Raw genomic sequence first — 25,728 nt, 5'->3', positions numbered from 1 at the left:
GGGGTTGGTGTGGGAGGGGGAGAGCTGTTTTGGGGTTTAGTCCTTATATTTTGGCTTGTAGAGCAGAATACTATACTAGCACGATGGGTCTCCTATATCCACGATCATCAAGATCATACATTGTGGGGTGGGGATTTTAACTTTACCAGACAACCTACCATAGATAGGTCAGATGGACTGGACAGACGACCTTCGGCCTCAGCCAGGGTAGTGGAATCATCGCTTTTTAGGTAAGACATGGGTGATGTTTGGCGGCATAGATACCCACGCCAGGGCGGCTACATGCACTACTCCGCACAGCATAATATCGACACGAGAATAGATTACTGGTTTGCCTCCCGTTACCTACTTCAACAGGTTTGCACATATAAGATCCTTCCCCGCACCTACTTTTATTTATTTATTTATTTTTTGAACTTATATGGCGCAAACAGCTACCCAAAAAGGGTTTCCCGGCGCCTAAGCACACAGACACAATGATGATAAAACAGCAGTGGATATTTTAAAGACACTGGTCAAACAACCAGGTCTTTATCTCTTTCCGGAACCTGGTGAGACTTTGCTCCTTTCGAATATGGATAGGGAGGGTGTTCCAGATGGATGGGCCTAGGTAAGCAAATGATCTTCCTCCCTACTCTGACCATTCTCCATTGTTAATAATACTTTCTTCCCCTAAGAAGCAAATACCCCCATTTTTATGGCGTTTCCCACCATAATCCCTCCTTGACACTGTTTTTAACCCGTTTGCTGCTGAACGTTCGAAGAAACGGGTGCGGCTGCGGCGGCCGTTGGACGTGCGCAGCACCAGGGAGGTAGCTGGCGCAACGTCCAACGGCCGACAGCAGCAGCGAACGGGTTAAAGAGGAATTAGCCATGTCCATTGAGACATTTTTCGTAGCAAACATGGGATTGGAAGACTCCATCCAGACTGTCTGGGAAGCCTTTAAGGCATATGTTAGGAGGATCACTATCTCTAAACACGCTGGGGTCCTTAAGTCGACACGTGGCAGACTGCCGCTCTTGGAGCCCAAATTAAAGGACCTAGAGTCTCCTCGGTAGACGGACCAGAATGCAGCCCTTACTAGTGAGTTAGCGCAGACACTTCGTGAGTATCATGAGGAAGCAGATGCCGAAATAAAACACCTCAGGAAATATGCCACCGCCAGATAATATGACGAAGGAGAGCGATCCGGGAAGGTTTTTGCGCAAATCCTTAAGCAACTCAGGGACAGAACTACGATACCAGACATCGAACCTCCGCCGGGGGATCCCCGCTCTCGGAGTCCCAGGTGGCGGAGATGTTCCGGGAATATTATGCAGACCTCAATTTCTCACGCGGATCCAGTCCAGAAGAGCGCATCCTTGACTACCTGACCCATATTGAACTACCATGGCTGTCCAACCTCCACCGCCAATTTCTGATGCGTCGGATCAAGCACAGACAGATTATACTAGCACTCTCTGAGATGAGGGTGGGGAGTGCACCTGGGAGTGACGGCATCACTTTTGCCTTTTATAAGGCGTTCCAGGACCTCTTGTTCCCGCACCTACTCACATTATTCAAGGACATATGCACCTCCGGAATGATGCCCCAGACCATGCGAGAGGGGATCCTGGTTACCATACTTAAACCAGGGAAATCTCCAAATGACTGCGCCTCGTACAGACCTTTATTACTTATGAATGTTGACACGAAAATCTTCGCAAACTTGCTAGCTAATCGTCTCAGCCCACTGGTCACCACCCTGGTGGCTCCAGAGCAGGCTGGCTTCTTACCTAGCCAGTACCTGACCTACAACCTGCGGACTGTATTTGCCGCTATGCAACACACTCGCCCGGAGGTCCCGGCTATCCCGATCTTTTTGGACATGGAAAAGGCCTTTAACTCTGTCGAATGGCCTTTCATGAGACAGGTCCTGAGCCGGATGGGAGTTGGGGCAGTCTTCCTCCAACTACTTGCAACACTTTATTCCGACCCTACGGCCCGCATCCGGGTCGGTTCCTTGGTCACCGTCCCCATATATATTCGCAGAGGTACGAGGCAGGGATGCCCCCTAACCCCTATACTTTATGCCCTGACGACAGAACCGCTAGCCTGCATCCTACGTGGATATCACGGGCAGAGGGACATACGGTTTCCGAACAATTGACAAATCGTGTCTACATATGCTGATGACACCCTTCTATATGATAGAGACCCCGAAACCAAGCTCTCACCGGTTTACGCGAGGTGGACCTATTTGGCTCCCTCTCAGGGATAAATGTTAACTGGAGGAAGTCCACTATGTTCCCCCTTACGCCAACCACGGTACGCTTTGAACCGGAATACCCGCTGCAATGGACTACAAACGCAGTGCGCTACCTGGGCATCTGACTACATACCGACTTGGAGGTTGTCCTGAGGGACAATTATGGAGTCGCCATCTCCAAACTGAAAGATGATCTTGACAGATGGATCTGCCTCCCGCTGTCATTAATGGACAGGGTATCCCTTATGAAAATGATTGTCTTACCCCGCTTTCTCTTCCTTTTCACAAACATTCCTATGGTACTGTCCTAAATATTTTTCCAACGTCTGCAATTGCTATTGGTCTGCCTGGCATGGGCGGGCAAACAGCCATGTGTGGCCTGGAAAATACTGACTGTGCTGTCCGCGATGGGGGCCTGGGTGCCCCGACCTAAATCTATACTATAGGGCAGCCCAATGCTCCCACGCATACTACTGGATACATGGTCCTTCTGACGTGCCACACATAAGGATCGAAACCATTGTTGCTGACCCCACACCCCTTCCTGCCTTACTGTTCTCAGCACGCGACAGACGCACTGGCATATTAGACTTTCTAAACTCGGTCACTCACGCGTTGCACTATATGTTAGACGCCTAAGCCGGGAATTTGCTATATTCCCCGTCGGCTCCCATTGATTGGTGCTACTGGTTGGCGCCATGCAGAGACAGGGGAGTTATTGTGGCACTGCGGACACTGAATATACATACTATGGGGGACCTCTTTGCAGATGGCATTGCCCGCACCTGGAGAGACGTCGCGGAAGGGGAGGAGACACACTCGGCTCTAGCACAATTCCAATTCCATAGAATGAGACATGATCTCAGGGAACTCCTTGGCGACGAATTGGCGGAACCCCCGGAGGTCGTGGCCCTGACCATTGTTATAAAGGCACAGTCACCAGCCAAACTGGTGTCTAGTCTCTATCACACGGCACTGGCCACTAGGGACGGCGACTACACCAAACCCCGTTTGGCATGGCAGCAAGACCTGCAGATAGAACTGTTGGATGATAAGTGGTGGTACTGCTGCTTGAGAACTAAACGAATATCATTTAATGGACGCCATAGACTAGTCCACTTCAAATTCCTAAACAGGGTGTACTACACGCCGGAACGCCTACACCGATATGGCCTCCGCAAAAATCCACAATGCCAAAGATGCGGAACACTAGTCGCCAATTTCTTTCATGTGGCGTGGCCCTGCCCTGGGATTGCTAACTTATGGAGAGAGGTCTTCACTGAAGTTAACCGCGTAACAGATATGGCGTTATCCCCCGATCAACTTTTAGCCATCCTGGGCTACACCAAACTGCTCCCTAAGGCACATAGGTGCCTGGTGGACATGGCTTTTCTCCTAACGAAGAGATGTGTTGCCCTCTGTTGGCTGCGTGGCCCAACACCCACATTGACACAGTGGTCCAGAGACATGCTGTTCTGCTGTACTCAAATGGAAAATTACAGCAAGCTGCTACCCCGTGCAACAGACCTAAAAACATTTGGTCCCTATACATGACAAAGAGGCTCGTACCAGCAACATCTGACCGTACTAACCTTGATTCCCCATCGACGACTACCCCTAGCGACTGTGACCCTGGTACGTAGCTGGACCGCCCTTTTTTCCTTTCCTGGCCGGGACTGCCACTTCTCTACCATGACCTCCATATCAAGGGGCGACAATATAGCCTCGGTGCACGGCTGCACTCCACATAGGAAAGTACTTAGGTGCCTGTGATGTCAGTCAATGTTAGTCTTATCTTTTTGCAATGTGTCACTGAGAGGTATGGCTGTAGACCTATTGCATATAGAGGATGTGTGTCTGACTGTGCTAATGCTTTATATTGCTGTATTGCTTTGGTTTTGATGCTGTAAAATCACCAATAAACAGCCCAAAACACTGAATGGAATTACACCAAATTTGGCAGAAAGCTAGATGTTGGTCCACAAAGTGTGTTTTTTTTTCATTTGGTGTAAATCGTTTCAGTAGTTTCAGAGATATTTAGTTTAAAAAATATAGATCTCTGGGGACATGAGCCCTTGCAGTGGACTCGCGGATCCTACTAAAATTTGATTGTCTGCCAACAGTTCAACCAGGAAGTGTTAGCAGCCATCTTGGGACTCAGCTTGAAGGTGAGTCTCACAAAAAAGAGGAAAATAAAGAAAAAGGGGCATGGTAGGTATACCCTGCCCCCTCAGATCTGGTAGAAGCATCCCACACAGGTCTCCTGCATCTATTTTATGAAGCCCCCGGGGGCAGTGTTTATTGATTATGCAGGGGGCTGCCCACCTCCTCACGGCAAGCAATAAAATGATGCGGGTGCCCATAAGGCCCTCCTGCAGCACTGCAGACCGCTATCTCCTAGGGTCTATGTGTAGAATTAGTGTGGGGGAAAACTGTATGGCCTCCCCTGCAGCCCTGGGATACTGCCACCTTCCTGGGGAATTCTTTACAATATATGTGGAGGTTGCCCATGGCAACCCCCATGCCCTGGGGAACGCCACCGTCCCAGGTTAAATGTTGTATTAATTAGAGGGGGCCCTCTAGGACCCCTTGCAGGCCTGGGGAATGCCTCTTCCCTGGGACGAGACATGACATGAATGAGGGGTGGCCACATGCCCCCCCAGCACTGAGGACTGCAACTACTGCGGACATCAAAGTAAGAATAATGGAGTGAGGGGGCACTATCCGCCCAGAGCCAATGGGACCCCCACCTCCCCGGGGCTAATTATGAAATTAATGTGAAGGGAACAAGCTCCCCTTCAGCCCAGCAGACCGCCACCTCCCTGGGGCTCAAGAGAAAAGAATGTGGTGGACCAGTGGGGCACCATTGCAGCCCTGGAGACCACCACCTACCCAGGGCAAATGTAAAAACTTACAGTGGGCAGCTGTGTGGCCCCTCCAGAGTCCCGGTGACAACCACCTCCCTGGGGCTGTGTCCTGCACTGGAGGAGGACCACATGGCCCTCCTCCTGGAGCCATGGATGGGCCTGGGGACAACCGCCCCATAGTCAGCTGCTACTATGTCCCAGGGGTGCCCACCACCAGGACATAGCTGTTTGTTATGACTTTGCGGGAGCTTTACTGTTCTGCCAGCCACAACTGTGCTCCGATTTGAGCCAGCGAGAGCTCTATGCTCTCGCTTGCTCAAAGTGGAACACAATTGCTTTGACAGAGAGGGAGCAGCATGCCAGCAGCTCCTTCTGTGTCATAGCAATGATGGCTTCTGCAGGAGATGGGGAGCCAGCAGGGTCTGTTGGGGCCTTGAAGCTACCCCCGGTCTTCCACAACACTAGAAATTGGGTGCCCTGGGTGGGACCAGGGTACCCACACTACAGGCTGAGCCAGGGGGATGGGGTACCAGGTTTCCAAAATCGGCCTGGGAGAGGGGCCCACCCAATATTTTTTTAAAGAATAAAATAATAAACTGGCCCCCGAGGAATGGGGTCCCCGGAGCCAAAATCAGCCCTTTAGGGGGAGCAGTTGACCCCCCTACCTTTTAGTTAAACAAACCCCCAAAATTAAAAAGTCTGTGACCGGGGAATGGGGCCCAGAGGGGAGCCAATCGGCCCCCCTCACCTACTCAAAATAGACCTGGCCCGAGGAATGGGGTCAACCGACCTGAAATAACTAACATTTTTAAAGAGACCAGCAGATCGCAGCAGACCCACCCCCTTTCTTCACCACTCTCCAAACGTGCCTCCTGGTGCACCGTTGGATGGAGGATGAAGTCATCTTGGCTGTAGAGGGTCCTTGGGGCCAACAAGCCCTCCTGTTACATCCAGTAAGTTCCAAACAGTGGGATCGCTAAGAGGACTTCAGAGGCCATGCCCTCTTTCTTCACCACTCTGCAAACACACCTCTTGCCACGCTGCTGATTAGGGGATGATGTCTCCTTGACTGCAGAGAGTCCTTGGGGGCCAACAAGCCCTTCTGTTACCTCCAGTAAGTCCCAGAAAGCGGGATTGCTGAGGGGTGTTCGTGGGACATGTGCCATTTCTCCACCACTCTGCAAACGTGTCTCCTGGCCCACTGCCGGTTGGAGTATGAAGTCCCCTTGGCTCCAAAGGGTCTGTGGGAGCCAACAAGTCCTCCTGTTACCTGCAGTAAGTGCCACAGAGCATGTTTGCGGAGAGGACTTCGGAGGCGATGGCCCCTTTCTCCACCACTCTGCAACTGCTCCTCCTGGCGCACTGCTGGTTGGGGATGTAGTCCTTTTAGATGTTGATTGGTTTTGAGGGGCCCAGTAGCACTCAAATTACCTCCAGTAAGTCCAACATAGCAGGATTCCTGAGAGCTGATCTTACGAACCACCGCCTTTCTCCACCACTGTGCAAATGTGACTACAAGTTAAAGCAAGAATTTGCAATGCAAAAGATCTCGCATTTCTTAGAGAGTTAGAGCTATTGGTGCTGTAATGGAAATGTGTTTTACTTATGTGAGATAGAGTGCATGGGTGTGAAAGATATCGAAAGCGAAAGAGAGATGGTATATAGATAAACAGTTTTTCCATACATAAGTGAGAGGTAGAGGGAAGAGAGAAAGAATGAAAAAGAGTGACAGAGAGTTACAGCAAGGTAGAGTTATAGAGAGAAGGTTTTTAGAGGTAGGTGATGAGAAAGAGCTAGAGGGGAAAAGATGACAGGAGAAAACAAGGTTTTGTGTTAGCCCTGCATGAATTCAAACGTATGCCTTTCTGGCTACATGAATATGTTTACAGCAGGCACACAACCTACTGAACCTCTCAAAAGGAAAAGAACTTGCGATCAGCAAACTACACTAGTTCATCTGCAAACATGCTGGAACTGCCTGTGCTATTTTACTAGGAGACAAACATTCAAAAGGCAGTTCACACGCTGTGTCCTGCAGCAGGACATTTAACACTCTCTGATATTTTATGACTATACAATCCTGTGACCGACAGATTGCACACAGGTATATGATTAAAGAACTGAGCTATACTGCCAGACTTGTACAACGAGGCCTGCATTTAGCATGGTATGGGGTAGAAAAATGTGCCAAACCAGAAAGTGCTTGTCTTTCATTAAGAACGATCTCTCTATTTAGAGAAAAGGGAAAATACCACATCCAAAAATGTGGAAACCTGGGGGCGTGGCTTGACCAGGCAGCAGAATGGGCGCTCACTAACGTGGCTCTGCCGGCCGAGCCCATTAATCCGCAAAATACCTGCAGCCCACACGCTCAACGTTGAGCAAACCTACGGTGGAGAGGACCGGAACTGACCCTGCCCGCATCAGCGGACATTTGACGCCTGTATCGCTCGGCAGTGAGGCGCCCTGTCTGAAGGAAGAGCAGCCCGAAGTTGCGGCCTGTGCGACAAGCTGACGCCGGGGGCTTTCGTAGCGGGAGGCCCGAGGAGTGAGATGGCGAAAGCAGCTGGAGGGCGGTGAAAACTGATCGTGCCGAGGAGTCAGCACGCTGCCCTTTGCGGTGAGGTACGGGGCGATCGAGGCCGCTGACCGGATCCCGAGGGAGGCTAAGAACAGAGGAGGGGAAACCGAGGCCCAGGTTGCTTGTAGAGGCCCGTGGTGGCGGACTAGCGGCGAAGGCGCGGGACGACTCTGAGGAGCCAGCTAAAGGGAGCAGAGGCCTCTGTGGACCTTGCGGGACAGCGGCTGCATTTTCTGTGCACGAGGGGCGGTCGGGCCGCTTCCTGCGCCGTCGGTCGGCTGGAGCCCGTTGATGACATAGGCCACCATTTTGGGAGCTGCAGGCGATCGCGGCGGGACACTGCGATCGCGTCCGCACATACAAATAGCAGGACACAAAGGGATATCGACTGAAGCTTTTCCACCACACTCAATAGCGCCCAACGTGCTTCTGGGAGACACAGGAGAAATAGGGGCAATCACGAAGTGAGAACATCGTGCCACATTCACTAAGGCCGGGACACATCCTCACCACGCTGCTGGGCAGTGACCCATGCCCAGAGCTGATAAATGTGGGCATAACCTGTCCCCAGGCCGTGGGCCCAGCGGTGGCTGCAACAAGCAGGGGTGGTGAAGTACAGGACTGTGGGACTGCCTGGAGCTCACTATGTGCGAGCCGAGGTACAGAGGAGGTGGACACACTGGCGTGTGGAGGATATAGGACGCGCAGCTTAACATAGGCCCCCCAGACTGGCGACAGCTAAGCTACAGTAAGAACTGCCATGCCACGGCGGGTGCCAGGCCCTATCAGCCTTGCAGATAATGGCGCAGAAGGGCAAATGGTAGCTGATGCTGGTGCCCCACGCCTGCTGTGAATCCGGCTGGACAGCGGAGGTGTGCTTGTCAACTGCAGACGCTCCCACTGCGCATAGTTTAAGCGGAATCACCCCGAGAGCGGCGACCGGCGCGGATAGCGTGACCTGCAGGCAAGTCTTTCGTGTAGAGGACAGATCCCAGGAATCATGGGGAAGCCAGACACGAGGCAACAACGGATAAACTTTGAGAAGAAATCCAATAAAACCACGGATACGGATGCTGCAGACCGGGAACCCACTGAGGACGTTGCTCATGCAAGCTGCCGGCAGAAGATATCCGTTCAATGTTGCGGGAGCTGAAAACAGTCTTCAGGGCATTGATGCCAAGATGGACACTCTGGCTGAACGAATGGACAGGATTGCGCAGCGAATGGACAAACAGGAGAGACGCGTCAGTGTATTGGAGACCAGAGTGGCGGAGACAGAGGAAGGCCAAACAGATATAGAAAAGAAACTAAGAGGAATGGACAAAGTACTGGCTCTAATCCAACAGAAGAATGAGGATTTGGAGGTGAGATCGAGAAGGAATAACATACGCATCACGGATATTGCCGAATCGACGGACATACAGAATATGGAGCAATACATCGAAACAATGATTAAGGACTTATTCGGACCGAGCCTCTCCCCGATATTCCTTATTGAAAGAGCGCACAGATCCCTGGGACCTAGGCCAAAACCCGGCGCACCGGCTAGGCCAGTTTTGGCACGAGTGTTAAACTACCGAGACCGTGACTCGATATTGCATCTCGCCAGAGAGAAAGGAGCTATCCAGTACCGTGGGAATGATATAGCAATGTTTCCGGACTTTACCCTGTAAGTACAGGTGGCCCGGAGAGAATTCCTGCCCGCAAAGAAAATATTTCCACAAATAGGGACAAAATATGCACTGATCAACCCGGCCAAGCTGCGTGTGCAGGGTCCTGGCAAGCCCACTTTCTTGACAGATGCTAAGGCCGCACTTGCTCATGCAAAACAAATGGTGAAAGAGTATACACAACAGCAGACTTCTGAGGAGGGGCAATCAGAAAATAGGCTGAGCGACATTGAGTGACCTCCAGAGGATAGAGATGCAAGTTTTGGCTATTGACTGATTACAGTGTATGCAGAAAATCGCTAGACTGGCCGAAGATTGGTAAGATGAGTGCTTTGCTTCTTTTGAGCAGGGCCCATTGCTCTAGAACTTGCAGGATGGGATGATTCCCTTAGGATGGACACTATGTTTGATTTGGATGTTGTTGGGGAGGGGGGAGGGGAGGGATTTGCACAACCTGATTGGGGGGTTGGTGTGGGAGGGGGAGAGCTGTTTTGGGGTTTAGTCCTTATATTTTGGCTTGTAGAGCAGAATACTATACTAGCATGATGGGTCTCCTATATCCACGATCATCTATCAAGCTGTGGGGCAGGTACTGTATTTTGCAAACACACAGGTGCATGGCTATGATACACCTCTGTTTGAATGCTGGCATGGAAAATGCTGATGTTGAAAGATTGGCAATGACACACTCCAGTAATAATAACACAATCAAGTATCTCACATGGAACATCAAAGGACAGCCGAAAAATGATGCTAATCCATTCCTACCTTACGAGGCACGGCATAGATATCTGTTTTTTACAGGAAACACACCTGACAAAGGCTACGGCAGGGATCTTACGGAACAATCGCTGGGAGGTGGTGGCGGAAGCTGGGTATTCTAATTACTCTAGGGGAGTGGCAATCCTTCTGTGTAAGGGCCTGAAGTGGCGCACTCATGACACTATCTTAGATCGGGAGAGACAATACTTAATATTGATAGGAGAATTCTGTCACTCGCTGATAGCATTGATCAACGTTTATGGCCCCCAACACAGACAGCCTGGAATTCTTACGGGACATATGGCACAGGGTGAGAACACTAGAACACGGCGATACTATGGGGGAGCGATTTTAATGTGGTACTGTCACTAATGATGGATCGCAGGGGCCCCCTCGAGCGCTTCACACAAAAGCAGCAGATGCGATACACAACATTCTTGAGGACCTCCACCTGATAGACTCTTGGAGAGCACTACACCCAGCGACAAGAGAAGGCACATGCGTCACACACCACCGTAGTGCATGGTCGCGCTGAGACTATTGGCTAGTTTCAAAAGACCTACACATTTGGCTAACAGACGTCACACACCATCCCCGCACATTTTCTGACCACGCCCCAGCGCAGATTAGCTTGCACCTGCCCCCTTCATATGTCCAGCCATTTGCCTGGATATTCCCGTCTAAGGCATTGCTAGACTGGGTGTTCAGAGAGGAATTACGCGGCAAAATCACCTAATATTTCAAATTAAATGATGGCACAGTCGATTCCCCGGGAATACTATTGGAAGCTTTTAAGGTGGTAACGAGGGGCAACTGCATAGCGCTACACTTGGGTGTCCTGAGAGACATTTGCAATACACTTACAAGACTGGAGAGGGATCTAGGGGAACTAGAAAGATCGCAAATGCAGGATCCGTCGTCAAGTACTCTGGCGTCCATAAGATCTAAACTGATGGAATTCCAGGAGGATGCTGAAAGAGAGACGTCTTATCTATATAGACACGCTCAGGCACGCCGGTATGGGGAAAGCGACAGACCAGGCAAAACGCTAGCTGGCATGTTGCGTATACCTAGAGGCTCAGCTTACGTAATGGAACTACGAACTGGCACCAGACAGATGGCCCGTACGTCACCTGAAGTAATGGGCGAGATGTCTAGGTATGAAAACTGTACTGTTCCCAAACGAATCCGTCACGAACAGACATAGCTGCATACTTCGATGATATAGGCCTGGCCTGGTTCAACGACGGGGCTCGGAAATATATGGAGCTTCCAATTACTGCTGAGGACATCACAAGTAGTATGCCAGCTGACAAGGCACCAGGGGCAGATGGTCTCACAGCCGCATTTTATAAAGAATATGCAGATACCTTGGCCCCTCGGCTGTTGCAGGTGTATCGGGAGGCGTGGGAGACCGGCATACTTCCCCCGAAGATGCGTGAGTCCATTATCATAACTATTCTAAAACCGCACAAAGACCCGGCCTCGCCGGACTCATACCGTCTGCTGTCCCTTATCAACCTAGACGCTAAAATATACGCCAAACTCCTGGCTAACAGGTTGCAGCCCATGTTGCCGCAGATAGCCTTGCCGGATCAATCTGGTTTCCTACCGGGACGATCCACTGCGCACAACCTGAGGACACTTTTTGGGGTACTCCATTACCTGGACCCCCAGATGAAGGCAGCGGCTGCTCTGTTGGATGCCACAAAAGCCTTTGATTCCCTCGAATGGAAATGCCTCTTCGCAGTATTAGTGAGATTGGGACTTGGTCCTTTGCTTATACAGCAGATTCAGGTACTGTACGCAGACCCGAAGGCCAGGGTGAAGGTAAATGGACAGATATCTGAACCATTTCACATCTCTAGAGGCACTCGACAGGGGTGCCCACTGTCGCCATTATTGTTTGCCATAGCAATAGAACCCCTGGCGGCAAAGCTTCGGCAGTTCCACACGCAGAAGAGCATTGGCTTCAAAACACAGGGCATACTAATCTCAATGTACGCAGATGACATGACTGTATACCTCACAAACCCTGCTGACACCCTGGATGTCTTAATGAGAGAGCTCATACGATACGGTGGGTTGGCGGGAATACAGATAAATTGGACCAAATCGGTAATATTGCCCTTAACCGACTCTACGGCTCCCTTCACGTCGGAGTTTCCAATTCAGTGGGCGGCGGAGGAGACGAAATACTTGGGTATCTATATCAGTAGAACGAAACAGGAGATATGGACTGCAAACTATGGTAGGGCAATAGACTGGCTAGAAAGCAAGCTGCCGAGATGGAAAACATTGCCACTGTCCCTGACGGGACGCATAGCCATTGCTAAGATGGTGGTTTTGCCCACATTTCTGTACCTCTTCGTAAATATTCATATGCCACTAAATGCCCATTTTTTTAGGAGACTGCGCTTTAGCGCGCTGGAGCTAGTACGGGCAGGAAAGCAGCCCCGCATCTCATGGAACGCTCTCACTCTGCCCTTCTCACAAGGAGGGTTGGGGGCCCCGGATTTTGAATTGTACGCCTATAGCGTGCAGGTGCAATTTGTACACTTCTGGCATTACCCTACACCATATCAGCCACATGTGGCGATAGAAATAGACAAGATAGCACCACTTCCCCTGAGCACAGCGGTGTTTCAACCTTACAAGCGTCCGCAGCAGGACATTGACACAGAGGAGGCAGTGTGTTGGGCCTGGAGAGGTATAGCGAAAAGAGCAAAGCAGGACGTGCTATATGCACAGTCTATGCCATTAACAGCCATCCCCTTACTACGGACCTTGTTAGACAAGGCAATTGGACAGCGGGCAAACTCGCACAACCTGGTGAAAGGCAGTGACTTATTTCCTGAGGGCAAGTTCCTATCACTATCACACATGTGTGGTACACAGACACCAACAGCGTCTGACACACTGCTGTATTATCAGATTAGAGCAGCATGCAGATCCACATATAAAGAGTTTCCGAACGAACCTCCCACGCTACCCGCTCTGGAAAACATTTCATCAAATCCATCACCACGAAAGCTTATTACGCACATATATAGCATAACACAATGCGAATACCCGGTCACGTGCACCACGTCCAAAATAGAATGGGAAGAAGAAACGGGAACGGTCATCACTGAAAAGCAGTGGCACTTCTGTTGCACACAACTCGAACATCTATCGCCGAACTATAGGCTTAGGCTGATACATTTCAATTTCCTGCATAGGCTATATCGCACACCGCCACAACTGGCACGCATGGGCGTGCTTTCAGATTCAAGATGCTGGAAGTGCGGGCACCATAATGCAACATTCACTCATTTGGCCTGGGATTGTGGACCCATAGCACGATATTGGGCGACAGTTTTTATACACATAGAGGACATAACCAACATTACAATGCAGCTCACACCTCTAGTAGCATTATTAGGATACGTACAGGACGTGCATAGCAAACACCGCAAACTCACGGCTATGCTGCTACTGATGGTGAAGAGGCAGATAGCTGTTAATTGGAAGAAGCCGGGCCCACCCACGGTGGCTGGATGGCTGGGGGCAGTGACCTATTGTAGGGACCAACTATCAGTTTATTGGGAACTGATGACGAGCAAATCTAGACCATCGGACATTTGGGAACCATTGTCGACCTGGCTGAGATCTGGGGGGACGGATTATCAGAGGGAATGACCAGCTGTAAGATAGACGGAGAACATGCGGGGGGCACTGTGGGTAGTCGCGAACAGAGTGGAGTATAAGTGAGACATGTCCAGCTGTTCCGGTGGATGGGGTGGTGATGTTCATGTGCCAAGTAATAGTAAAAGTAGAGACGGGTGGAGTAGCACTTAGTGCCTATCAAACTGATTCTTAGATTGGAAGACAAGTGGAGGAGAGAGACCTGGAGATATAAAGGACTGTGTTGGGATGTTTAACTTTTTTTTCTGTTCTGTAGACTACATGCTGTGAATTTATTGTTGCATGCCCCACTGAATATTGGCTTTCAAGCTGTGTATTGATATCTGACAAGTTCGCTGCCAGCCCCAGGGTTGTAGGCAAAAGGCAGTGTGCACTCTGAACTGCAATACAATTTAAAAATACAAAAAATACAAAAAATTAAAAAAATGTGGAAACCTCTCTTTACTGCTTGGAATTACTTTACCCATCAGTTACAGCACAGAAAAAAATGCTTCCCAGCCCCTGCACCGATTTTTTAAAATCTGAAATCCACATGCATATATCATTTCCACAAGCTGTATCCCATTTAATTTTAATTGGTGGTAATAAAATGGTTCCTTCTGTGGTAAACTGATGGCAGCCTACAGGACAGTGATTGGAATCTTGTGTCAGTCAGGAGTTTCATTCTACTCGTGTGGATAGACTAACAATCACTGGGGGTCCTACATACCACGGCTAAAATCCTTATTGGGACGCAATCTCCAAATTTTGTCTGAATCAGATTACATCTATTGTGCTCCACAAGTTTTTGTTTTGCAACCCATGATTTTTGCCTGTAATACTTGGTGCAAATCGTGCAGGTAAATCCTGAGTTCCTGCATCTCCAAACTGGGGAAGACTCAAGATTATTGTGATAGCTTCCCATGTGTGCAACGCACCATCGTACCGTAAATACCGGAGCTCATGGTACAACTATTTAACACATCCCCAATTTTGCAAACATAGAAATAAAAGTGTATGTTTCTTTCAGGCAAATTTTGAGAAAAAGGGGTCTGTAAGAGTACGTGTTATCTACAGTCTTGCACAAAACTGAGGTAATAAGCAAATAAAAGGGGATAAACATACAAGGAAGACACACAAGGAAGACACTGGAAGGGCAGAGAACGAAAGAAAGATAGACTCAACAGGAAATTTGCCACAAACCTTTGCCAGAAAACGAGAAAAGTGGCAGGAACTGAGTTAAGGTGGTGCTGGATTTATTAAAAGTGGAATTACCACTTCTATGCAAAAAATTAAAAGTAGTAGTCCCCTCCACCGTTAGGACAAGTAAAGGAATTACAGTGTAATTATGTATGGCATCTGCTAAAGGCCACAACAATGAAACATTTGGTAATGAATTCAATCACAAAGTAAAGCGCGATTAGTCTGCATAAAGCATTCCAACAGATCAAGCATTATGAATCAAAAAATGAACTTTGGTAAAATAAAAAATAATAATGCATTCACGTTTGTTGTTTCATACTTGCAAGTTCTAATAACTAATGATAACGTAACTGAATTTTAGTTCGTATTCTGTAACTTGATATGATTTCAATCCTTTGCTTTCACTGCACAAATCAGTGCCTTCTGTGATTTGGAGATGGACAGTTCTTGAAATTATCCACTTGGGCAACGGAACCTGCAAGGATTACTGCTCAAAACCAAAGCCTGGACTGGGAATTTGCGGTGCTACTAGGTGGACCTTTGTGTAAATTGTAAAGCACTGTGAAGATAGACTGCATGCTTTACAGCTGTTGCTGATGCGCCGCGCTTTCCTGCAGTAGGAGCAGGAGAAATGCATTTATTTCTGTTTCGCATTTTGCCAAAGTGATAAAAGACCAACACCAGCCCGGAGAGACCACACACATAGTGGTGTGCCTGTGCAAGCACAAAATAAAGTGAAAAGAAAAAATGTGCAGTACATGTGAAGACATCTAACATGGGCTACGATTGGAATTCATAGAGCATATTATGAAGCCCATTATCGCCGCTTTATCGGCAGTTTCCTGCCGATAAAAGCGGCGATAATGTAACACCCTTACTTGATAATATGCCCCTCTATTTCTTCACTTTTGAACCAATGGGGGCACCCACGCTTTAACTTATGATGTGTAAAACAAAAGCGTGAGTGCCGCGATCCATTTGCAATGCGATAACTCTCGCTTTGCAAATGTTTCTGTCCAGTATGTGGTTGGTGCTGATGACACCCACCCGCTCCTGCTTATAAACATTACACTTCAATCACAAGCTGTCTTACTCCAACGCTGGTCTAAAACAATAGTGGGGCAGGCTGGCCGCAATGTGTACATGGCTATACGCTGAACCACGTTACTGCACATTTTTTCCTTTTACTTTATTTTGTGCTTGTTGCACAGGCACACCACTATGTGTGTGGTCTCTCTGGGCTGGTGTTGGTCTTTTATCACTTTGGCAAAATGCAAAACAGAAATAAATGCATTTCTCCTGCTCCTACTGCAGGAAAGCAGTCTTCACATGTGAAGACATCTAACATGGGCTACGATTGGAATTCATAGAGCATATTATCAAGCCCATTGTCGCCGCTTTATCGGCAGTTTCCTGCCGATAAAAGCGGCGATAATGTAACACCCTTACTTGATAATATGCCCCAGAATTTTGTAGCGGCACCTGGGCTTTAGTTTAAGATGTTTAAAGCTAAAACTCGGGTGCCGCTATCGTAACAAAAGTAAACAAATAGGAAAAGTGCTTTTTTGCTATTTATTTACTTTAGTTACAATGGTAACACCCGTGCTTTAGCATTAAATGCCTGGGATGTTAAAAGCTAAAGCTAAATCAAGCCGATCCCGCGCCGTGCATAGCCAAAGGTGGGAAGTTGGCACAGAGCCAAGTCCAGCGAACACCCAATGGGGACCCAATTCCTTGCCACACAAGTCCTTCACCTAGAAGTGCTTTAAAAAACATGGTAAGCTCTCCTGGGGTAATGGTTTTGATGATCAAAGAACTTACTGTTCTTTTAATGTTGCTTGGGGTCTGCATCACTTCCTGCAGCCCCCAACATTAAAAACATTCTATGTGGTACCACCAGGACACCCTGTTAAAAAAAACATTTTTGCAGACTGGGGTGCGCAGCCCTCCTCCCCGAGCCTTTACGGTCCCCAACCCCAGGGCCTTTCGTTTTAATTAAGGGGAGGGGGACATGTGCCCCCACTCCACCAGCCTCTCTGGCACCATGGTCCCATTCCCTGGGCCTCTATTTTTTAATAAGAGGAGGGGGTATGACCCCCTTCTCAAGCCATTTTTGGGTCCTGTGGACTATATCCTTTGGGTCTTTTCTTCTTTTTTTCGGTTGGAAGTAGCGCCACTCCCTCCCTGAACCTTTGCAGCCCCAGTGACCCCATTCACTGTGTTCTCAGGTGTGTGACCTGGTGCTCACCGGACACCTATAAAACACTCCATTGGGGGCAGCCCCACAGCCCCAGGGCCCTGCTGGCTCCCTGCATGGACCCATCCTGGGTGGATGGGAGCCAGCATTGCTCCGACCTGACAGGAGATGCTGTTTGTTATTGCTCTCGTCAGGTGGAGCAATCTGGATTTCCCTTCCTGCAAGAGAACGGGTATGCAAACATATATCTGCTCCCAACTGCATTTTTAATACCCCTACCAGGTTAAAGCAGACATGCCTTGGCTTTCCTCAATCCTGTGGGCAGAGAAACTACTTTGCCCCAGGGTGAGCTCCCCGGTACACTGTTAGTGAGCCAGCCACAGGGGATGTAATATTTTTGGACTCAGAGATGGGGGCCACAAGCCCCCTCCTCTGTTATTAATATTCAGGCCCTGGGTATAGGGCCCATTAGTGTCTCAGGAAGGAGGGCGGCATGCCCCTCCCCTATATTTAACATTCGGACTGGGGGATGGGGTTCCCAGGGCTCAATAGAGGCTCGGGGTCTGTATTCCCAATCCCCTTTGATGTCTATTTGGCCCCATAGGATAGTGCCCCAAAGTGGCTCATAGATGAGGGGCCCCACTCACGTTACCCTCCCCAAATATTTTTAAATAAAGACCCTGTGTCCTGCGCCCCTCTAGGTGTCCATTTGCCATAAAAATAACACTGGGCAGCATTTTCCCTTTATTTTATGCTGCACTCTTGCGTGAGTCCCGCAGGGCACCTACAGATTGCCACTTTTACCCTGTCCGCTTATATCCTTTTTATATATTAGTCTCGGTACAGGGGGACTAAGTCCCCAAGTTCTGTAATGGCTACCTTCAACATGTTTTCTCATGTTGCAGTCAGCCAATCAGAGCACTTGCTCCCTGGGAGCCTTACTCCTGGAAAAATGCGGAGGCCCAGGGAGAAAAAAGCTCCCTAGGCCAATCGGAACACGCTATTTTTTAAATTTGGGTTTGAGGGACTCTTACGAGACTCCCTCAAAATCAGTCGCCAGATATACAAATATTTTCTATCTTTAATAGCTCAAAAAAACAGTGATTTACACCAAATCACAAAAAGCATGCTTTCTGGGTCAAAGTCTAGATTTGTGCAAAATTTGCTGTAATTCCGCTCTGCAGTTTTTGTGGTAGTGCAGTTCAAAAATGTCTTTGCAAAATGCAAGGGGAAATTTGGTCTAGGACTCCCCCCCCCCCATTTATCTCACCCTGATGGATCACCTCAAAGATTTCCAGGATGGAACTGAAGTTGACAAACGTTTTGGGAAAGTTTCGTGAAGATTCACCATAGAGCATCAAAGTTATTAGCAAACCCCAAAAAATACTCTTCCTATATAAATGAAGATCTAATCATAACCATTATGTATAAAGCACACCTGAAGGTTACTATACTGGAACAAAAATGCCGCCCAAAACTTGAAATAATGATTTTTAAAATTAATACTGCCTCACAAATTTTCTGGAAAGGAGCTCTCGTATTTAGTCCACTAGGATCATGTGTGGACTTCTCTCTTTCTCTCCTAGAGCTCTTAGCCCCATATTTTAAAGCGAAAGAAGATTTTCTTCTTCTTGGTGATTTTAACATTCATGCTGATATTTTAGCACATCCAGAAACTATATCCCTGATCACTGATTTATCTACTCTTGGTCTAGAACTACAGAATAGTGGGCCTACACATATAGGAGGACATTCCTTAGATCTAGTTTTCTCTAACTGCTCTAGAGTACGGTGCCTTCCTGTAGTCCAAATAAATTGGTCTGACCACTTTATAGTGGAATTTTCCTTATTAGGAATTGACAAGCCCTCCCAAAAGAACACTCTCCCACCCATTTGGCGCCAACAGTGGCACAAAGTGCCTATAGAGGAATTGCAGAGGGTATGGATACAGCCTACTCCTATAGGAAAGGATGATGTAGAACTTGTTTTATCCAACTTTAACAATTCGCTCATAGAAGCAATTGATAAAATAGCCCCTCTGAGGCTGCACAAACAATACCCCGCCTCCAAGCAGGAAGCTTGGTATACTGTAGCTCTTAGAATAGAGAAGCAGAGATGTAGGAGGATAGAAAAGAAATGGAGAAAAATGCGAACGGAAGAAAGCAAGAAATCATATCATGAGGCTCAATCTAACTATTACAAGAATATTAAACTTGCACGGAAGAACAGCCTTACTCAGCAACTCCCAGAAGCGGGTAATTCCTCTAAGGAATTATATAAAATACTACAGGCATTTGTAAAACCAGTAGCTTGCGAAAGCCCAGATGATTTTTCACAAATTTTGTGTGATGATATTTCTTTGTTTTTTGAAAATAAAATCAATTTGATTTATGAAAAAATAAAGAAGGCTTCCGGTCAAAAGAAGCAAATAGATACTATCTTCACTCCTTCTATTCCGCCAACACAGAGAGACATCTCGTTAATGACTATTTCAGCAGTCAGTGATTCAGATTTATCCTCCCTTTTTAGTCATATTAAATCAGGATCCCCAGATGATCTTCTGCCTGCCAAAATAGTTGCCCCCCTGAGTATCTTACTTGGACCCTCTATCCAAGGAATAATAAACCATTCCCTCACGGAAGGACGTGTGCCCACAGACTGGAAAAAAGCGGTGTTGAACCCAATCCGAAAGAATACGGCACTTCCCTGGACGGACCTCTCAAACCTTCGACCCATCTCCCTCCTACCTTACCTCAGTAAAATGACCGAGAGACATGTGAACACCCATCTGTCTAAATACATCGAGGCAGCGGAGGGCCTGGACTTTTCTCAATCTGGTTTCAGGCCTAACCACAGCACCGAATCTGCCCTCCTCTCAGTGACCGATAACATCAGGATGACACTAGATGGAGGAGGCTCTATGATTCTGGTGCTGTTGGACTTATCCGCTGCCTTCGACACGGTGTCACATGAAATACTTCTCGGTCACTTGAAGGAGGTGGGTATAGGAGGTGCAGCTCTGTCCTGGTTGGAGAGCTTTCTTTCGGGCCGCTCGCAAGGAGTCAGATTGGGCTCTCATCATTCCATCCTAAGGGAGCTCACCAAGGGAGTGCCACAGGGCTCATGCCTAAGCCCCACACTCTTCAATGTGTATGTGGCCCCCTTGGCAGACATTGCTAGAGCATATGGGTTCACCCCGATGTCGTTTGCTGATGACACTCAGCTCATATTCCCTTTTCAGACTCTCACGCCCGCAATACAGAGATCCTTTGCGGAAGGAATGAGGGCTATATCAGACTGGATGGCTTTAAACTGCCTCCAGTGCAACGTAGGCAAGACGGATGTCATGCTGTTCGGGGAGGCCACGCTTCTGTGGTCCCCAGAATGGTGGCCCCCGGACTTGGGACCAGTACCAACTCCCAAACAGACTGTAAAAAATCTTGGTGTGCGGCTTGATAAGACACTTTTGCTTAAAGAACATACAAACCAAGTAGCAGGATCCTGTTTTCATGTCGTCGGACTGCTACGACGTGTCTTTCCATTCCTACCTGACAACCACAGAAAAACACTTGTCCAGGCACTGGTAATTAGTAGACTGGACTACTGTAACAGCCTGTTTATCTCGGCCAATGAGGAACAACTACAGAGACTGCAAGTAATCCAGAATACCGCAGCGAGACTTGTACTCAATGCCCAACCAAGGACTGCCTCACGTCCTCTCCTGGACAAACTTCATTGGTTGCCGGTCAGGCAACGTGTAAAATATAAAATCTGTTGCACAATACATAAATGCCTGTTTGGCACAGGACCCAAGTACCTGAAAGAAATATTCAACCCCTACAGTCCCGGGCGCACTTTGCGCTCTAGCAGCCAGCAATTGATACAGGTTCCAAGGATCAGAAAAGCCAGACAGGGAGGCCGAGCTCTTTCCTATAAAGGCCCCATTTTATGAAACTCACTCCCCCATACTCTGAAACAAATCACTAATCTCCAGTCCTTCAGGAAGACATTAAAAACATTTCTCTTTTCGGCCCCATAATAAACTGTAATATTTACTCTTCCACAGCTCATGGTCAATATTAGGTCCTCTGGGAAAGCACAAGCGCGGAGATACCCCTTTGGGGGTCGAATCCTGCGCTATATAAGAAAAGAAAATAAATAAATAAACTACCCAGTGGCAACAGCCAGGCCAGGCCCTGTTGCCAAACCCCCCGCAGATGCGCAACTCCTGCCAACAACAGCCTTTGACCGGCCGGCCACCAGACCCTGCGTCCATCCTCTCTACTCCTATTTTGAATCAAAGTCAAACATTTATGTATATTCAAGCTGTGGAGGATCTGTTGACCGACTGTTCAGAAATAGGATCTGATTAGCTTTCACAATATGAACAAAGACAGTCCTCTGTTGTGAAAAAATGACTAAAAAAATATAGAGGGCTAGAATAGAGATTCCCTGACCCACTTGGCCTTTTGGTAGAGGGCTCAGCAAGATAGGGCCAACATTATTTTTTACACTACCATGGATCTGAGAATGATCCATGTATCTGTAGTCTGTCAAACAAGAAAGGACAGACTCATCCTGTTCAATTTTCATTCCTCCTGGGTGGACTAGGGTCAGAGTTTTGCCTCTTTACTATTTTAATGGGAGTGTGTGGTCCCCTTCCACAAGCCATTACAAGGCCCCAGTGACCCAATCTCCTGCATAATTGTTTTTAGGGGGAGGGAGATTACCCCCTCTCCAACCATTACATGGCCTCAGGGACCCTTGACCAAGGACTTAAAAATATTCAAAATTTGCCATTGGTGCCCCTGTCCCACCAGGGACACCCACAGCAATTAGGGGGTGTGAGGCATGGGGAGAACGCCTATGCCCCACCGGTGTACTTGACTCCCCGGCCTGCACCCATTCCAGGTGCAACTGGGTCCAGCTACATTTGTTTGCTCCCATCTGGTGGGCGCAGCTTCTCTGTCTGTTCCTGCTGGGTGGACAAACATATGCTCCCTGCTTTAGAGAGTGCGGGCAGGGAGTTGGATTTCATTACCTCTCTGTGCACTCCTGGGCAGGGAACAACTCAGTAAACTGGGGATAGGCATCCCTGGGACTTTCCTGCCATCAGAGCATGGGTGATGGGGTCCCCAGGGCCATATTATGGTTAAGGGAGAGGATCGTAGGTCCTCCTCCCCAAATAAAAAATACACTAGCCCCTGGGAAAGGGGCCTCTGGGGCATTCCAAAGGCTTGGGGTAGGGAGTCATATGCTCCCTACCCAAAACAAAAATACATCTGCCATGGGGGATGGAGTCACATGGTCTTCAACAAACTTGAAGAGCAGGGACACACAATGTTTTAAAAGCCCCCGTCCCATCTAAACAATGGATCATTCTCATGGGATGGGATACCCAGGGCTTTTAAATGTCCCTTCCCAAATAAATAATATTATAAAGCAGGAATGTGACATGAGTGGAGTTGCCATTCATTTCACATTCATTGTTCTGACTGGGGTGTACCCCTTAATGCCCTGCAAGGGATATTTTAAAAGATGTTTTTATCCTTATGGTGCTGCAGGAGGAGACAAGGATATCACCAAGTTTAAAGACAAAATGTTGTGGGGGTTGCAGGAAGTGCAGCAGCCCCCACATTAATATTTTCTTTCAGTTGCAGTAAGTCTCCTGGGTCATTAAACTCATAACCCCAGGAGTGTTTGGCATATTTTGTGAAGCACTTCAAGCTGGAGCTGAGTGCTCTTTGGTTAGACCTTTTGGTTAGTAATATGACTGCATTTTGTAGCTTGAAGAATGTTAAAGAAAGACTCAACACAATGTTTATGCTTGTTTTGTAGGAAAATGCTTCATTCAAAATGTATTTATGTGACACGTTATTATTCATTTCAGTGCATTTACATTGGATTATGGTTAATGCTAAACTTCTGTGTTCATTTATTTACATCGGCAATAAGTCAGCTTTATATATGTTGATGTGTTGACCTCTTGATAAAGGCAATAGACTTGTGTTTCATATTTTGATGTTCTGTTCTTATGATGAAGCCAGTAGGTCTGCCTTTTTCAAAATGACTCACTTTATATTGTTACATGACATGGTCAGCTGTGGCAGTGGGGAGGTTGGGTGTCTAACTCCACGCCATGCACGGCAATGGACATCTTACTTTATGTTAAAAAAACATAAAAATTCACTGACAAAAAAGCAATGGTTAAATTGACATTGTGGTGAGAATTTGCATTAATACCCTATTATACATTACAAAAATGTAGAAATTCATAGAATAAACTAAAAGTTAAAGGGACATTATACTTAGGTGAAACTGTCAGCTAAAGTATAATGTTTTGAACTAACAACCCCACTGAAAATTCACCAGTTATATTTATCTCAAGTAACTATTACTAGTGCCCTAAAGTAACCATATCTCGCTCACTCGTTATGCACTACTTGTACCCTCACATATTACCTCCCTCAGGATATGTTCAATGACTGCATTAATAACATCCATAATGAAATCTGAAATGGCAACATTGATGTCAACAATTTGCAGGGTGAGGGCATGAGTTACTTTAGGGCACAAATTATAGTTAATTGAGATAACTATACCTGGCAAATATTTATACTCTAAGTTTATCAGAAAGCTTTTAGGAAGATGCAAAAGAAAGTGGATATTCCAGCAGTGAAGCAGTTTTGATAAATATAATTGTCTTTTTAATTGTATTCACCCAAAGTATGAGTGCATTTGGATAGGCCACTTTTGCGGAGCTGGCCGCTGAACATCTTTGAGCAATAGAATCTTTGTTCAGCCTTTGCTGTGAAGGACTGTAGGCTAAAGAAACAGAGTGTTAGATGGCCATGGAGGGATGGGCTCAGGGCTTTGCAGCAGTTTTTGGCCACATGCAAAGGGTTGGGCATATTGGCTGGGCTTAGGACAATTGTACACCTCAATACATATTGTATGTTAGATGCAGGGTTGGGATGATACCAGCCCTTGCAGACACCCTCCAATGTGTATATCCAAAGTCTAGGCACAGGATGCGTTGGCCACTTGCAGAGAAATAGGTGCAGACTCAGACCACAAGCGAAGCCCTTTGTCAAACTTGCCCCAGGTGTGGCTGGAAATTATGTGCAATGGAGGGTTGATGATTGCAGTTGGTTGGGGGTGGGGCCTTGTCAAAGGCTAGGCACTGAGTGCAAAGTCCTGATGTGGATTGAATGCAGGACCTGGCCAGGGGATATGACCAAAATATCATAAGTGATGTCATCAATGATATTATTTATTATGTCATGAGTGATATAATATGTGAGGTCAAAAGCAATGCATAATGAGGGAGCAAGTTATATTTTGTCCGTTTTGGTCGTGCGTGGGCTGGAGTGGGCTCAGGGTCTGGCCTGAGCCAAGCCCTTTGCTCAACCTTCCACTAGTCGACAAACTCCTGATACACAAGGGCTTTGGCTGCGCACTGCCAGGTGATGGATGCAGGGCCTGGCCTTCTTTGCTGCAATGCAACAAGACCTCCAAAGCTGACTGTATGACCGTGTGATGTAACAATATGAAGGTTTGCATTATAAGTAAGTAAGATAGACCTATTGGCTTTGTCAAATAGTCTGCCGCCTATTGGCCTTATCAAGGGGTCAGCACATGAACATATATAAAACAGACCTATTGCTTTTGTTAAAAAGTCATCAAAAATTGGAATCAAATGTATTTTTTTATAAAATCCCACATTTAAATGTTTAACAAAAGTGTTTGTTTTAATCATGTTTAAATAAAAGTTTATTTAAAATATCAAATGTCCTTGAGTATACTATAACATTTTTCAGGCAACAAAGTGCAGCCAGAGAACCTACCACGCAGGGTCCCTGTACTCCAGCTGAAGAGCATAGAGCTCCAGCTAAGAGTGCTTTAAAAAATATGGTAAGCTGTCATGGGGTCATGGATTAAATGACGCAGGACTTAATTTTTTTTAATGCTGCTCTCCCCGCCCCACAAAATAAGAAAATGGTTGGTGGTGCACCTGCCTCTTCTAGAGGCCCCACGAGGCCCCAACATATTGAAAGAAAATGCTCTTACAGGGCATTATGGGGTGCTCCTTCTCTGGAGCAGTGGATAATAAATGAGCGGCTCCTGCATTGATACTCAGTCTCAGTCTCTAGCTTTGTCAATGCACTGCAAGGTATAGTTGCTCCTGACTACAAAATGGATTTGACAATCAAGGCAATGAGGTGGTAGTGTTTCCACCTCATTTTTTTTCTCTATTTATATTTCGAGTGTCCCTTATCTGTGAAAAACTAATCTGTCCAGTGCAAGGGGAATCATGGGTTTCACAAAGTATTTTTTTAAATAACTGAACAGTAGGCACTTAAATGCTCCCTTTGTATCACAATAAGCCATCCTCAAATCTTCTGTTTTAATATTTTGCCACCGATTGAACTATTAATTCAAAAGTCAATTTCTCCTTTATTAATTCTATGATGCTTGGATCTTGATCTTTAAAATCTGCTCCAATTACTTTTGTACTTGGAATTATTGGCAC

The sequence above is a fragment of the Lissotriton helveticus genome, chromosome 3_1 (genome assembly GCF_964261635.1).
Source record: "Lissotriton helveticus chromosome 3_1, aLisHel1.1, whole genome shotgun sequence".
NCBI classification, from domain to species: Eukaryota; Metazoa; Chordata; class Amphibia; order Caudata; family Salamandridae; genus Lissotriton; species Lissotriton helveticus.
This window is presented reverse-complemented; position numbering follows the sequence as displayed.